General features: G+C 41.4%; 1 protein-coding gene across 5 annotated transcripts in view; it reads left to right on the plus strand.

The window, feature by feature from the left end:
• LOC145401030 (uncharacterized) overlaps positions 1-13,723 on the plus strand; it is a 512,459-nt gene that overhangs the window by 380,750 nt on the left and 117,986 nt on the right. The window lies entirely within an intron of this gene.

Raw genomic sequence — 13,723 nt, forward strand, 5'->3', positions numbered from 1 at the left:
TATCATTTTTTTTATTCTCTTGCCGTGTAGAAGGGGAATATAAATGAAATTAGATATATCATTCTTTATCCAAATGTCATGCTATTAAATCCATACAACATACGCTGTAGCAGGTATTTCATTGACGTGGAAAGCTTAATACCGAATATACGTAATGTATGGTTGGCTGTGTTTTTGTATGTTCCTGGACTGTTGCGTGGCTGCTGCTGCTGAGAAGGATATGGTTTTTGCCAGTATTGAGCAATTAGATGAGAACATGAACTTGCTTTTCTGTGTGTGTTTGTATTCAAGTGTGTGTGTGTGTGTGTGTGTGATTTTTTAAAATAGGCTACAGTACATTTTATTGATGAGTTTTGTTCATGTGTCATAGATGTATCTGTGCGTGGATGTATGGAGATGAATAGATGTTAACCTTTAAGTGAGTGTGTGTGTGTGTGTGTGTGTGTGTGTGTGTGTGTGTGTGTGTGTGTGTGTGTGTGTATGTGTGTGTGTCGGGGGGGCTAGGGCATGTGTGTATGTGTATATGTGTACGAATTTGTGTGCGTAAACACATATGTACGAGGCCCTTTGGAGGAAGCGTCAACCTTTTCCCAGGTGATGACGGTGCTGTGAATTCCTGCGACCAAAGTCAATTAAGAAGTAATTGTTGTCTCACGAGTATGGCTGGCCTGGGAGCCATACAGCCGCCGTGCTCACCTATGTTACGTGCTCGCCTGTGTTACGTGCTCACCTTCAGCGACTTATTACCTTCAGGTTTATCAGTGCACTGATGTAATTCCCTCATGTACACACGAAGCTCACGATCATAAACGTAATTGTACATGAAGGGTCCGATAATATCCTAAACATTCATTGTAACATGTGATGTCTCAAAGGGATTAATAAATTTATCATCTGAGGCTGCGTTTGATAACAGTACTAAGCAGAAAATTTCTAGAGCAAGCGGTTTATGGCATCCCCATTGAAAGCGATCTACAAACACTGGGCAGCATCGGGAATTTTTACAATTGCTATTCTGTGATAAAAGATAATTTTGCACAGAGTGTTCATGCGTCCTTTTTAAATCGAGTGTACAGTCTGTAAAGAAGTACCAATAGTTATATGATCAATGGATTCACAGTGAACTTTGTTGCTGTCGACTTGTTTCATAAGTTAGAGCAAATATTTCTTAATGGATACTGCATATTTATGTATGAATACTGAATAAATGCGATAAATCTTAAGTCTGCACGAAGCTTTTAATCGTCTTCCACAAAAAATATTCTTAACTCCTGAATTCGATTCCGTAGAGATATTATATTAACTCTTAAAGAAAATCACTCACAAATCGCTCAGAGCAAAGAAAACTGGTGATGTTCGTCTCCGAGAAAGTAGTGTCACAGTGATGCTGCAGGTGCCCACATGGGAGCCTTTACATCGTTTGCTTATTTTTTGTAACTATTACCTTTTCACCTTAACCTGACTCAAATTCTCGTTCTTTTGCAGCTCATTTCATGTAGCTCAGTGGCAGAAAAAGATAATACTTCGGCTCTACATTATTTCCATAGCACTTATACGTGACTAGCATCTTGCGGTAGTGTAGTGCTGATCTATTGTTTCAGCGAAGTTATCAATATTAAGAGATTCCAGTTTTAGGCCCAGTCAAAATATACATAGTAAACCAACGATTTTATTTAGCATGTAGGAGAGCTTCTGAGTAGTGGAGGGGCTATTGAAAACTACATCTAACAACGTCTTTTCGAATATTACGTTAGCTGAATAAAATCTTCAGGAGTTAACACGAATAAAAAAAAATTTCCTGAGGCTAAAGGAATAAAAAGATGAGTAGTACACATGAACTATCCACCTCCACCACGTGTCCTCATTCGTCCCCCTCCCCTCCCAATTTTCACACACACACACACACACACACACACACACACACACACACACACACACACACACACACACAGGTACCGGGTCGCGGGCAAGAGAGAAAGTCAAGGATCTGAAAGTAGACATGGTGCGCGTGCAGGGTCAATGGGACACTCAGAGACACATGGGCATGAGAGAGAGAGAGAAAGAGAGAGAGAGAGAGAGAGAGAGAGAGAGAGAGAGAGAGAGACAGAGAGACAGAGACAGACAGACAGACAGACAGACAAACAGACAGAGAGAAGAGAGAGGGAGGGATTTGCGAGTACAAACTGAGACAGAAGGTTCACATTCCTGTATAGTTCCCGTTAGAAATCCCAAATAGCAAATGACTTAACTTGGCCTGTGTTATCTCTGCTTTTCTCTTCTCTTGAGGGCGTTGCTGCGGGGAAGAGAGAGAGAGAGAGAGAGAGAGAGAGAGAGAGAGAGAGAGAGAGAGAGGAAGGGGGGGGAGGGAAGGTACTGTATGTTGTTTCTGTATATTTTTTCTATAAATGTTAGGGGTGTTGGGGTCTGGTGGGGTAGGGAACTGATAGTAGCCAACACCCACGATATTTTGTAGCTGTTTTAGTTTTCAGTGTACTTCTATTTCCCCTTTTGTCCTGAGAGAGGGTTAATTGTTAGAATAAGCCAGCCCATGAAGCTGATATATTTTTAGAATACTTTCAGTCTGTTCTATGGACAAAGTGGGATGTTGGTGAGGTTATACCCAAGATATATCTAGGAGGCCTATCTTTAGTATACCTCCTGTCCCTTTACTGGTCTGGACTGGGAGGGATGTGAGTGCATACCGACAATATACAGTATATAGTTGATATATTTTGTGTATACCCTTCCTCCTAACGTTCTCTAGACTAAAATTGTGATATTGAGTATTTTCCTCCCCTCAGCCTTCTGTAAGGATGGAAATCGTTGAGATGTATTCCCTATGATGTTTTAACCCACCTTGCGGTTACGTCTTCATAACATACAAGGGAATACTGAGGTGTAACATGCAAATATAAAGAACTAAGAAAAAAACTCTACAATCTTTCCTATGCCTACGAAATACGGCAGAAAATAAACATACCTTGCTTGCTCAGTCGAAAGTCGCCATGCTTCCCTGATCATGAACAGGACGCTCACGGAATGCAATATCCTCCTGTGTTTATCCGGCTGTTCTTTTTTCTCTCTAGCCTTATGGATTGCGTGAGTGTCTTGAGTGTTGATCTTTATGCACGAGGCACATAAGGATGATTATGAAGAATCCTATAAAGTGTCTTGTTGATTTTCTTGTCCCATTAACCATAAGGATTACGTGAGTGTCTGTTATTAATGACCTTTATGCACAAGGAAATAAAGATTAATATTTGGAATCCTGTAAGTCACGGCCCCCCACACAGCTGGAGTGACCATGGGTGCTGGCTGGCCTTGGTTTTTGCTCATAATAGTGGGTAGTGGTATGTGAGTCTGCAATGGGTTGTGAGGGGTGTATTGCGTGGGACTCTGTGTTGTAGGAAGTGTTTGTGTGTGTGTGTGTGTGTGTGTGTAATTGTGTTTGCGTGAGTGCGTCCATGTGCGCGTGCGTCGTGCATGCGTGCGTGAGCAAGTGAGTGTGCGTGTGAGTGTCTGGGTGCATCTTCCAGTACAGTGGTAATTAAAGCAATATCTGACTTCTTCAGTTCAAAAACTTCCTCCTAAGCCGAGTAAAATCCATTTATGACAAAATTATGGTATAATACTCGTCATTGGTACTAACTCCTCACCTCCCCTCCGGATATACCAGCTCGTCCATCCATACACATCTCCCTAACACAACTTCTCACTTAAACCTTCCAACTTACCCACGCATCCACCCACATACCTGCCTAACCCAACCCCCAGTACCCACCCACCCACCCACCCACTTACATCACCTCCCTAAACGTACTCACTCCCACCTGCTTTCTCCAGCCCATCCTGAGCACTGTTCCCATCCCTTCCCACGCCCTCCACCGATCCCCGTTTTTTTATTTGCAGTCACTCCTTTACCCACTATTCACTGACTTACTCATTCACACAACTGGCCTGCATTTCTAACGGCCACGCTTCAGATTCACCCACCATTCATTTACTCACCTACACCCTTACCACTCCACAAGTTTCCTTCCCATCCGCCTTTCCACCCACTTACCCCCCAAACCTCCAACCTTCCCTCCTGCCAACTCCCTAACCACTCCCTACATATCTTCCCAGCCACACATTCCTAACCTTCATCCCACCCAGCCAAGCCTCCAGCCAACCCACACCTACCTCGAACCTCCATCCCACTCGCCCACAAATGTCCTTCCCCTCCACCCATTCACCACCCTATTCCCATCCATTCACACCAGCCATGTACCTTTTCTAACTCCTAACACTTCTCAGTCTACCAGCAACACCCATCAAGAAAAATTACATTGTAAAAAAAAAAAAAAAAAGGAAAAGAAAGAAAAGTAAAGAAACTATGCAAGATCGAATCCGCACAAAAGTCTATATATGCCTATCATTCTCTCCTTATTCGTGTTCATTCGTTCAAGTTGTTAATAAGAAAGAGGATAATTAAGATACATTCGTTTTATGCACGCTTCACATACAGTTAACCCCTTCCTTACAAGATGCCCCACAAATCGAATACCATCACAGGGCGGTGGCAACAACAACAACACAAAAAAATCGTTGCCTCCTGTACAAGCTTAAATTTCCTTAGGTTGCTCACTGTTAAGGATACTAACCTGTTTTCTGTTCTGAAGTAAAACTCGCTAATGGCACTGATTAGTCGAAGTTTTACAGCAGTTGCTCATGATAATAGGAACTGGTAATACTGATCCTTTACTGTTTTTAGATTTTAACTAATTAACCCTTTCGATGCCGCAGAATGTAGTTATATTTATTATTGCTGCTGATAAATAATATCATAAATTTGTCTAGTTACCATTTTTTGTTGACAGAAGGTGGCTGGCTACCATCGATGTGAAAGTACTATCGTAAGAATGATGTGTACAGTAGTTATAAGCTTGGTAACTAGTCACACAATTATCTCAAAAGATCACAGAATCTAGTTCATGCTGGGACTCGCACATTGTTACAAGTTTTCTTACACATATCGGATTTTTTGCCCCAGCTTTACACCGCGTTGACGTCAAAACGGCCGTATAACCTGCCTAATTCCTGCCTGTTGGTGGCTGGGTGTCTGCCGGCAGTGCCGCCTTGGCCTCCCCAGTTGAACGGTGGTGAATGACTAAGTCCTGGCGATTCCGAAGTGACCATCAGGAAAACAAGGCTGACTCTTGAAAACATGGAACTAATGCCCCTTACAATGAACAAAAACAAAAACAGAACAAAATCAACATATAACAGTCATTATCAACAGCTTAAATAACAAGAAGTACTGGTATCTCTCAGTTCACAAATTAACAGTTGCCGGTCTTTAGTAGTGCCATAAAACAATGTAAACCATCGAGCTAATGGGGATTTTATTGGATGCCCCGGGGAGGAGGGGATCCCTTCACAGACCATTATGCGTTTGATGGGATACTGACGGGAAGGTGTGGGACGTGTGAAGGGCAGAGAAGCGTAGAGGCGTTTCTAATCTAAGCAAGAAAGGTCCAGATGCTGAGATCCTATAGAACTTGGCCCTCCCAAAGAAAGCTGAACAGAGTAAAGCCAGAATCATGATCCGTTCGTATGGAGATGTCTGGACAAATTGCGTTTAATCCTCACACTTTGGCAGATTTCCCTGTGTTGAATGTCGAATATAACTATCTGATGGTTCTAAAGAGAATCTTTTTGCAAAGAACAACAACAACAACAACAGCAACGGCAACAAAAATAATAATAATAACAAAAACACTCGGCCGCACCCTTCCAAGGAATATAAAAACCGTCCACAAAAACAGCAACAAGAACAGAGTGAGCACTTGTCCTTGTTTCTTTCAGATTTGTAAAACACACACCGAAACTTTTTCCTTTGACTATTTAAGTACAATAACAACTTTTTCCTTGAAGGTTATAGATGCCTCTAGCTCGAAATCTCTCCTCAGTTTGATAAAAGCGTCTTGTTATGGCAAAGCTTATATAACGTGTCATTGTGCTAAAGAGGTTTATATAACTCATTAAGAGATGTGATAATGTGAATAAATCCAGTATTAGCTATTTTTTAGTACAGAACTCAAACGCTACACTGAAAGATATATACTTCAGTGTAAAGAGACAACTCGCATCCCAGTCTTGTCTGAAGATTTTTTTTTTTTTTTTGTACATGCCAAAAGACAACGAATCTTATCTCAGTTAATGATAGTTTCTGATGGTTCTACATTTCTCTGATTAATTCACGAGCTTTAAGGAAGATGATTGTGTCCTCAGCTTAATTTCGCAGCTGCTGTATAAACAAAAGTAAAATGTTCATAATTCGCTACCACTATGCATTCGTCGACAGCTTGAACGTGCATGACGCAGACCAACCGCTCACGACAAGAAGTACAGTATGCAATCTAGTCGGCGAGCCGTACACGTGCCTACTTTAATCATGCAAAAACTAAGTCAAATATGCAGGCTTAAAGTAATGCACCATGACCTTTGGGATTAGCACCACATATCCCTAATACCCACAGCAAGCATCACTTCAGAAACTCCTTTTATGCCCACCGCTGCCCGCCTCTCTTGCACCTGATTAGGATCCGATACTGGTTCAGGGCGACCTTTAAGGGATTGCCACTTTTTACCTCACTCTTCCTGACTGCTTTTTTTGCCACAGTCTCGGTAGCGGTCTTGACTGTCTGTCTGTGTGACTGTTTGCCCGTCGTCTAGAGGTTGACGTGAAGGTTCCTGTCTCTTACCGTGGAAGCTAACGAGAGAAATAAGTGTCATTTTTTATGATGATGACGTCTTAGACTGTCTTCCGCTAAATTATCTGTCTGTGTGCCTGCCTGTCTATCTATCTATCTATCTATATCTATCTATCTATCTATCTATCTACACAGAGATAGACAGATAGATGTAATCACAAGTCAGTACATCAGAGCCACTTTCTCCGTCGGTATTTTTTTTCTCATGTCTTTATCATCCATCACTGTAGTCCCCACCATCGCCATTTATCATCATCATCATTCACCATCATCAAGAGTCACCACCACCAGCACCACCAACATCACAACCACCAGCATCACCTCTCAAAAGACCTGATACCACTCCCCGCATTCTTCGCTTAACCTTGCTGGCTATCAACCTGTTCTCACCTGCTTGGCCAAATAGTTACAGTTAGTCTCCGTATTTGCTTCCAGGTTGACACTGCTGTACTAGAACACAGTCTGGTCAACCACATTCTTTTTTTCAGTGGGCTTGTTCATGCTAATTTATGGTTGGAGTGAAAACCTTATCGAGTTCAACTTCATTCCCTATTTTTGTCGATTTTTCGTGATATACTTGTTCATTTTTTATTGACATTATTCTGTTTATCTGTATCTGCCTTCCTGTGCTCATATAAATCTTTATCGTTATCTTACTCTTTCTACCAGTCCAATTATCTATCTGCCTATCTCTGTCTATCAATCAGTCTACCCATCTGTCTACCTATCGGTTTTTGTCAGAGCTTTATTTGTTGAAATTTTATAGAACTTTATTTTTTTAAGTTTCATCATTACATGTAATTATAAAAAATAATAATATATAAACTGTGAATACGATGATTGCTAGTCATTTTCAAGGCTAAATATACCAGAACTAATTCTTTTGATATTAATCTTCAGTGAAAAGAATGGAAGTCCGTGTTAGTGGAAGGCGGAGATTAGAATGTGAAGAACAGCATCTGTGCCGGAATTATTTATTTATCTATATAATTTTATTTACTAGCAACAATAATTACACCCTCACTACGACCACCAGTATCACCCCAACAATAACAACAAAAACCACACCCTTACCCAAACCACACCCTCTTCTCACCACTCTTGACCTTAAGCAAGACGGTATTTCCACTCAGGCCAAAATTATAGCTTACAGGATCTAATAAACCAAACCTCTAGGCTTCCTTTCAAACAGTTAGCTTCCCCAGGCCTCTCTATCCCATGACTTTCCCCTTCATTTACTCTCGTTACCATTAGACGATTTTATTAAGTCCACGAGATACTTTCGGAATTGAAGGGTTGGATATAATATTAACCTTTTTCGCTACTTGACGTGCCCTCGAGTTGAATGAAATCAGCTGAAGATTAGAAGAATAAACAGCGTTCTCAGACTAAATGGGCTAAGTATTGTCATATCACGCTGAATAGTCATTACTGAACTGTAATTTTTCAAGTAAAGGTTTATGCAGAAAGACCTAGCAAAAGCTCATGTGATGAAGCATTATTTTGAATTATACGAGATTTACTCAGAATTGCCGGAAACATCAAAGCAGAAATGAAAGAAAAGCTTTCGGGAGCCCTCCGGAATATGCTGTTGGCCAAGTTACAAGCGCCCCCCACCCCCAAAAGGGAGCCGGTGGGCGACGTCCCCCCAGTGGGGGGCCGGCGGAGATAGCTCAAGCCGTTCATGAGATATAATGGTGCAAAAGGCGGGCGATAAAAACTAGTTGACCTTTGGCAGCCATTTTGCTGACCTTGACTTTGACCCAGAGTTCTTATTTTGGAACTCGGCCAAGATTTTGGCCATATCTTGATACCCTGATGGTTTCATGTTGATAACTCAAGCCGTTCATGAGATAAAATGGGAACAGCTACACACACACACACACACACACACACACACACAGACGCGGGCAAAAACATTATCGCACCGCCTTGGTAAAGGCGGGTGATAATAACTGTTATCAAGAAGGGAAATATCTGTTCAGAGTATCAGTGGCGAAGTGGTAGTGTAGCTTTAAAAAAAATCTTGTAACCATGATAAAAAGTAGCCGAGGGTGTCCGAAAATCTTAAGCGTGTGGAGTCAGGCATGTGCACTTGTTAATGACGAGATTGGTGCAGCTGGGGGTGTGATCACGTAACAGAGCGCTTCATGCAACTGCTCCTGTTTTGCTTTACTGTTACTTTTGTGATGGAACGGTAGAAACCATGCATTTTTATCTGTTGGACCATATTCTACAATCCTCTGTCTGCCTGTCTCCATATCTACGAGTAAACATCGGTGGAACGAAAGAATTAATGGACCTTTATCTATCAGTTCATATTCTACATTACTCTGTCGATCTCAGCATTTATCAATAGGTCTGTATCTGTCTAGTCAGTTATTTACTTGCATTTGTCCATTATCATTATCGTATGGCGGTAACAAGAATGAATAAAATATATCGTATTCTTAAGCTGAACTGAGATCAGGAGAGATGAAATTGTCTGCAGGAAGCAAGATAAAAAAATAAGAAAAAAGTTATAGAACAGACCATGTTATGTAGCGTGTCAGTGAGGCGATTACAACGGAAATTACATAAAAATTGCCTTAACACAAAGTAGTGAAGATTGTACCCGAAAGTGGGAAAACAAGGCAATTACTCCAGACGCCACACCGTTGAGGATGCCGGAAAAAAGTGTTAAGTCGAGGAATTAACTCATGGCGGACGGAAAGCCTCTGGTAGGGTTAGATAAATTGTCTGGCGGAAGCAGGAGTGAAACATTTCTTGGTATAATTTTTGGTATACAGTAGATCCTGAATGAGTTACTATGGTCAGTGAGATGGTCTGTTGTACTCTTGTTACAACCATTTTTTTTGGGGGGGTAGAGGGGGGGAGATGAGTAGGAGGAAGGGGCTTTGAAAGATGCCTATTATACACGTGGCAAAAAACAACACTTAATTATCTCATTTAGTACGTTCATGTCTTTAATATCCATGAGCTCATTCGGTACGCTGATGTCATTAATATTTTTGCTACCGTACCTCCAGAAGACCCTCCCCCCCCACTTTTTTTTTTAAGAGTAGGAGAGACCCCAGGCTGAGATGGGGTTTGAAAAAAAAAAGTCTTCCTTAACCCTTTCAGTGCGATGCCGCTGTTTACCTTGAATTCTTACTTCCTTCAGACGGTTTTCCTCGTCGCTGCGAAACGTGGCAATACCGTAGGCGCAAGAATAAGTTTTTCAAGGGCATCTTCATGTAAAGGAGTTAATGGAGACTCTTCCTAACCCTTCCACTATGGGGAAGATGGGGCTCCCTAAGCTGAATAAAATCGTGCGGCGCCAGCAAGAATAAATTGATGGAAGAGATTATCGTGCTGAATGGGTCAAGGAAAAAAAAATATTTGTATCACCACGGTTAATATCACACAATACAGATAGCAAAAGAGGCAAATACAATGGCCTGGTCAGTGTCAAAATACAGCAATGGCTAAGAAATGGCTTGACACAGTAAATGATTGACATTGGTAATATTTTGCGGACTATTATTAAAGTTTTGGGAGAATGAAGACTAATGACACGACAGATACTTCCGTGACGTAGGTGTTCGTGCAATGAATAGCTTTCTTAGGTGGTTCATTTTGGCTGTTTTTTCATTACTGGAGGTATATAATTGAGTTTTTTCTTTTTAGCAGGAATAGTAATAGATATAAAAAGCTTAAAATTTACAGGAGTAGCACCATACAGCCACCAACATTTAAACTCAATAATAAGCAATAGGAAGATTGATCAATAGGTAAATAAATTTTGAGAGAGAGAGAGAGAGCAATGACCCAACCGACAGAACAGATAGGCGGAAAGGTACTGACAGAGATAAACAGACAGATATAGATGTCGATGCGGAGCTAGATAGTCACCATATACAGTCACCAACACCCACAGTAGAGTCACCAGCACTACACGTAATCACCAACACCGTTAACTCGAGTCGAACCAGATGCTGCTCTAGTCAACAGGTGGTCTGCCTTGTTCTGTGTTTGTGTGTCTGTTTGTGTGTGTGTGTGTGTGTGTGTGTGTGTGTGTGTGTGTGTGTGTGTGAGCGCGACTTGGTGTGAATTATTGTATGGTTTTCTGCTTGTGTGTGTGTGGTTTTGTCTACTTTTATACATATTTCTTTTACTGTGTGTGTGTGTGTGTGTGTGTGTGTGTGTGTGTGTGTGTGTGTGTGTGTGTGTGTGTTTGCTGCGCTTGTCTGTAGTTATCTATGTTTATTTGCATGTGTCGTTGTGAAAAAATTTTCGTCCCCTACATTAGCCTCCGTATGTTTAAGCTTGTGCCATCCTGTCTATGAAGTGGTTCCTTTACAAGTATTTATTATGTCAACTGAGGAGTATTAAAGATTGACTATGAACTAACATTTTCATGCAAAGGGGAAGTTGCCTTGGAAATCGCGTGTGTATTATATATGATGCATTAAAACACCCGCAATGGCAGACAAAAAGTTTATGCTATGTAACAGTTCCGTGACTTCTGCAAATGGAAGAAATTTACCCACAATAAACACAGTCTCATTATTTAGGTATGATTCTACTTCTTATTCCAAGGTATTTAAGACGTAGCTCTCGTACCTCCTTTAAGTGCGGGTATTCGTCTCACTGAAAGAAGATATTTTTTCTGTTGCAATTCTGTGGACTCCCCAAATTTGCCGAAAGTGTAACCTCTCTCAGACTTGTATGGCTCACTCGTCTGAATAAAGTTATATGGCTTTATCTTTAATAGTTATAGAGTTGCGCTGATCCAAAATGAAAGTATCAACTCTTCCCAGACTCCTATGAATTATTCTCAGTTGAGTAAAGTAGTCTTGCGGTACCTCAAATAAACTAAAGAGAAGACGCGACCATGAGAGGCTTAACAGAATGACTTTTTTGGGCTGTAGTAACTCAAGTGGAAACTGAGACTATATCAACGGTATATATTCGCACATCGGAAGAATTATACTTACAAATGAGTATCACGAGCGCCAGAAAACACGAAGTACAACTATTTATATAAAAATTTCGGTGTCTGGTCTAGGGACGAGTAAAGCCAATATTTAAATATTAGAGGCACTGTGAAGGAAGAGATATTTACTTTATCTTTTACTGGTCTGGTATAAGCTAGGGGCTGTTGTGCGGGTTATACAGTGGGTACTGTACTTCGTTCCGTATCATGCACGTTCAGTAATTCATATCACTTAGGTCTCTTAGTACGACGGTGCCTATTTCGTTAGTTCATTTTTACTTTATCCACACAGCTTAACACACCTTAGGGGACACCTCGTATATTCTGTAAAAGAGTTAGGGAACGTCTCTTTAACCCAGCCAGTCTGAAGGCTGCAAAAGGTCTCCCCTAAAGTGATTAAAACACAGAAGTGACCATTTTGCATAAGAAGTGAATAACTCACAACACACGAAAGTGACTGGAGGAAAATCAGTTTGTAAATTCCCCAGTAGCCAGATCTTGTGAGGTAATGACAGTGTTGGAAATGGCTGTCTCCGTCTCCTGTTTGATGAAGGACTGGTAGAACACACACTGCCACTTTTGTAACACACGACCACTCTTCTCCATCCATATTACTGAGACATGGAACTGGATGTACTCTATGTTTACAGCGGCTGCATTTTTTTTTTCTTCATTGCTATTTTTAGCTTTGATAAAAGACTTGAAATCTAAAACAAACAGAAAGGATGAATGTGTGTAATAATTATATATATTTTGTGATGTGATAAGTCTTGGGACACAGTATAGTAGGGTTATATTTTGCAGTGGGTTAACTCTTTGGATACTAGGAGCATTCATCAGCTGAACAAAACCTAGTACTGTTATTCAGTACAGATATTTCTGTGTGGGAATACACTGAACCTGTACTTGGGAGGAGGGGGAAGCGGTGGGAAGGTGCTACCTTCACCTAAATATACAGTATTTATCCGGCGTTTCCTAGAACAAAATTCCTAGATGTGCCTCACCTACACACGTGTAAGTTTGTGTATGTTGGGCTTGATAGGCGTTGCTCTCTGTGTATATGAGTGTGCAGAAAGAGAAAGAGATAGTAAGACCTATACCATTCCCACAACTACCACTATCCCTCTCCCAGCCCCCTTCCCCTCTCACGTACTGTAGGAAGGTGACTGGTGCTGTTACTGTGTCTCAGTGGCCACCCAGCCCATCATTGCCCCGCCTACCAGCTGCTGTGAGAGCGAGGTGACGGCCACACACCACACCCTCACAACACACTCAAAGCATAACACACTCATCATACGCCATTCATCACACTCAAGACAGTTTTTACACATTACTTCACTCACTCCGCTCACAACACTACACTCACCAGTACTGCTGAATTTCAGGCACACGCCCATTCAATATTCGTCACTCATCACACAGTTTCATTCATTCCTTGCAACTTCGTCACCACACTGAATAGCATGCAAAACATTACACCGTAACACGCAAATACCAATCACAAAATTTATCCCCCCACACACCACACGTCACCACAAACGCATCACCTCCGCACATACATAACACTTACTCCCTTCACACACACACACACACACACACACACACACACACACACACACACACACACACACACACACACACACACACACACACACACACACACACACACACACACACACACACACAGATGCTCATAGATCCGTCTGATGTATCACCTCACAGCAACCACATGTCCAGAACCGTATATTGGGTGGAAAGTAAGGTAGTTTGTCAATGCCGGAGATGAGCGCGCAGTGACAGCTGGGAATCCACACTGCAGATGGGGAGAGGAACTTGGATTTTGATTTACTGTATTTAATCTTTCAGCACGATGAAGCTTTATCTCTTTCATTCTGGCTACCAAGGCGATTTGATATTGGGCTTTGGGAGATCTTTCGTAATAATCGTAAACATGAAATGAGCTCCATTAAACTCCATCAGAATGGTATGA

The sequence above is a fragment of the Coenobita brevimanus genome, chromosome 54, assembly GCF_032717465.1.
Source record: "Coenobita brevimanus isolate Jiangsu-jjx chromosome 54, ASM3271746v2, whole genome shotgun sequence".
Taxonomy (NCBI): Eukaryota; Metazoa; Arthropoda; class Malacostraca; order Decapoda; family Coenobitidae; genus Coenobita; species Coenobita brevimanus.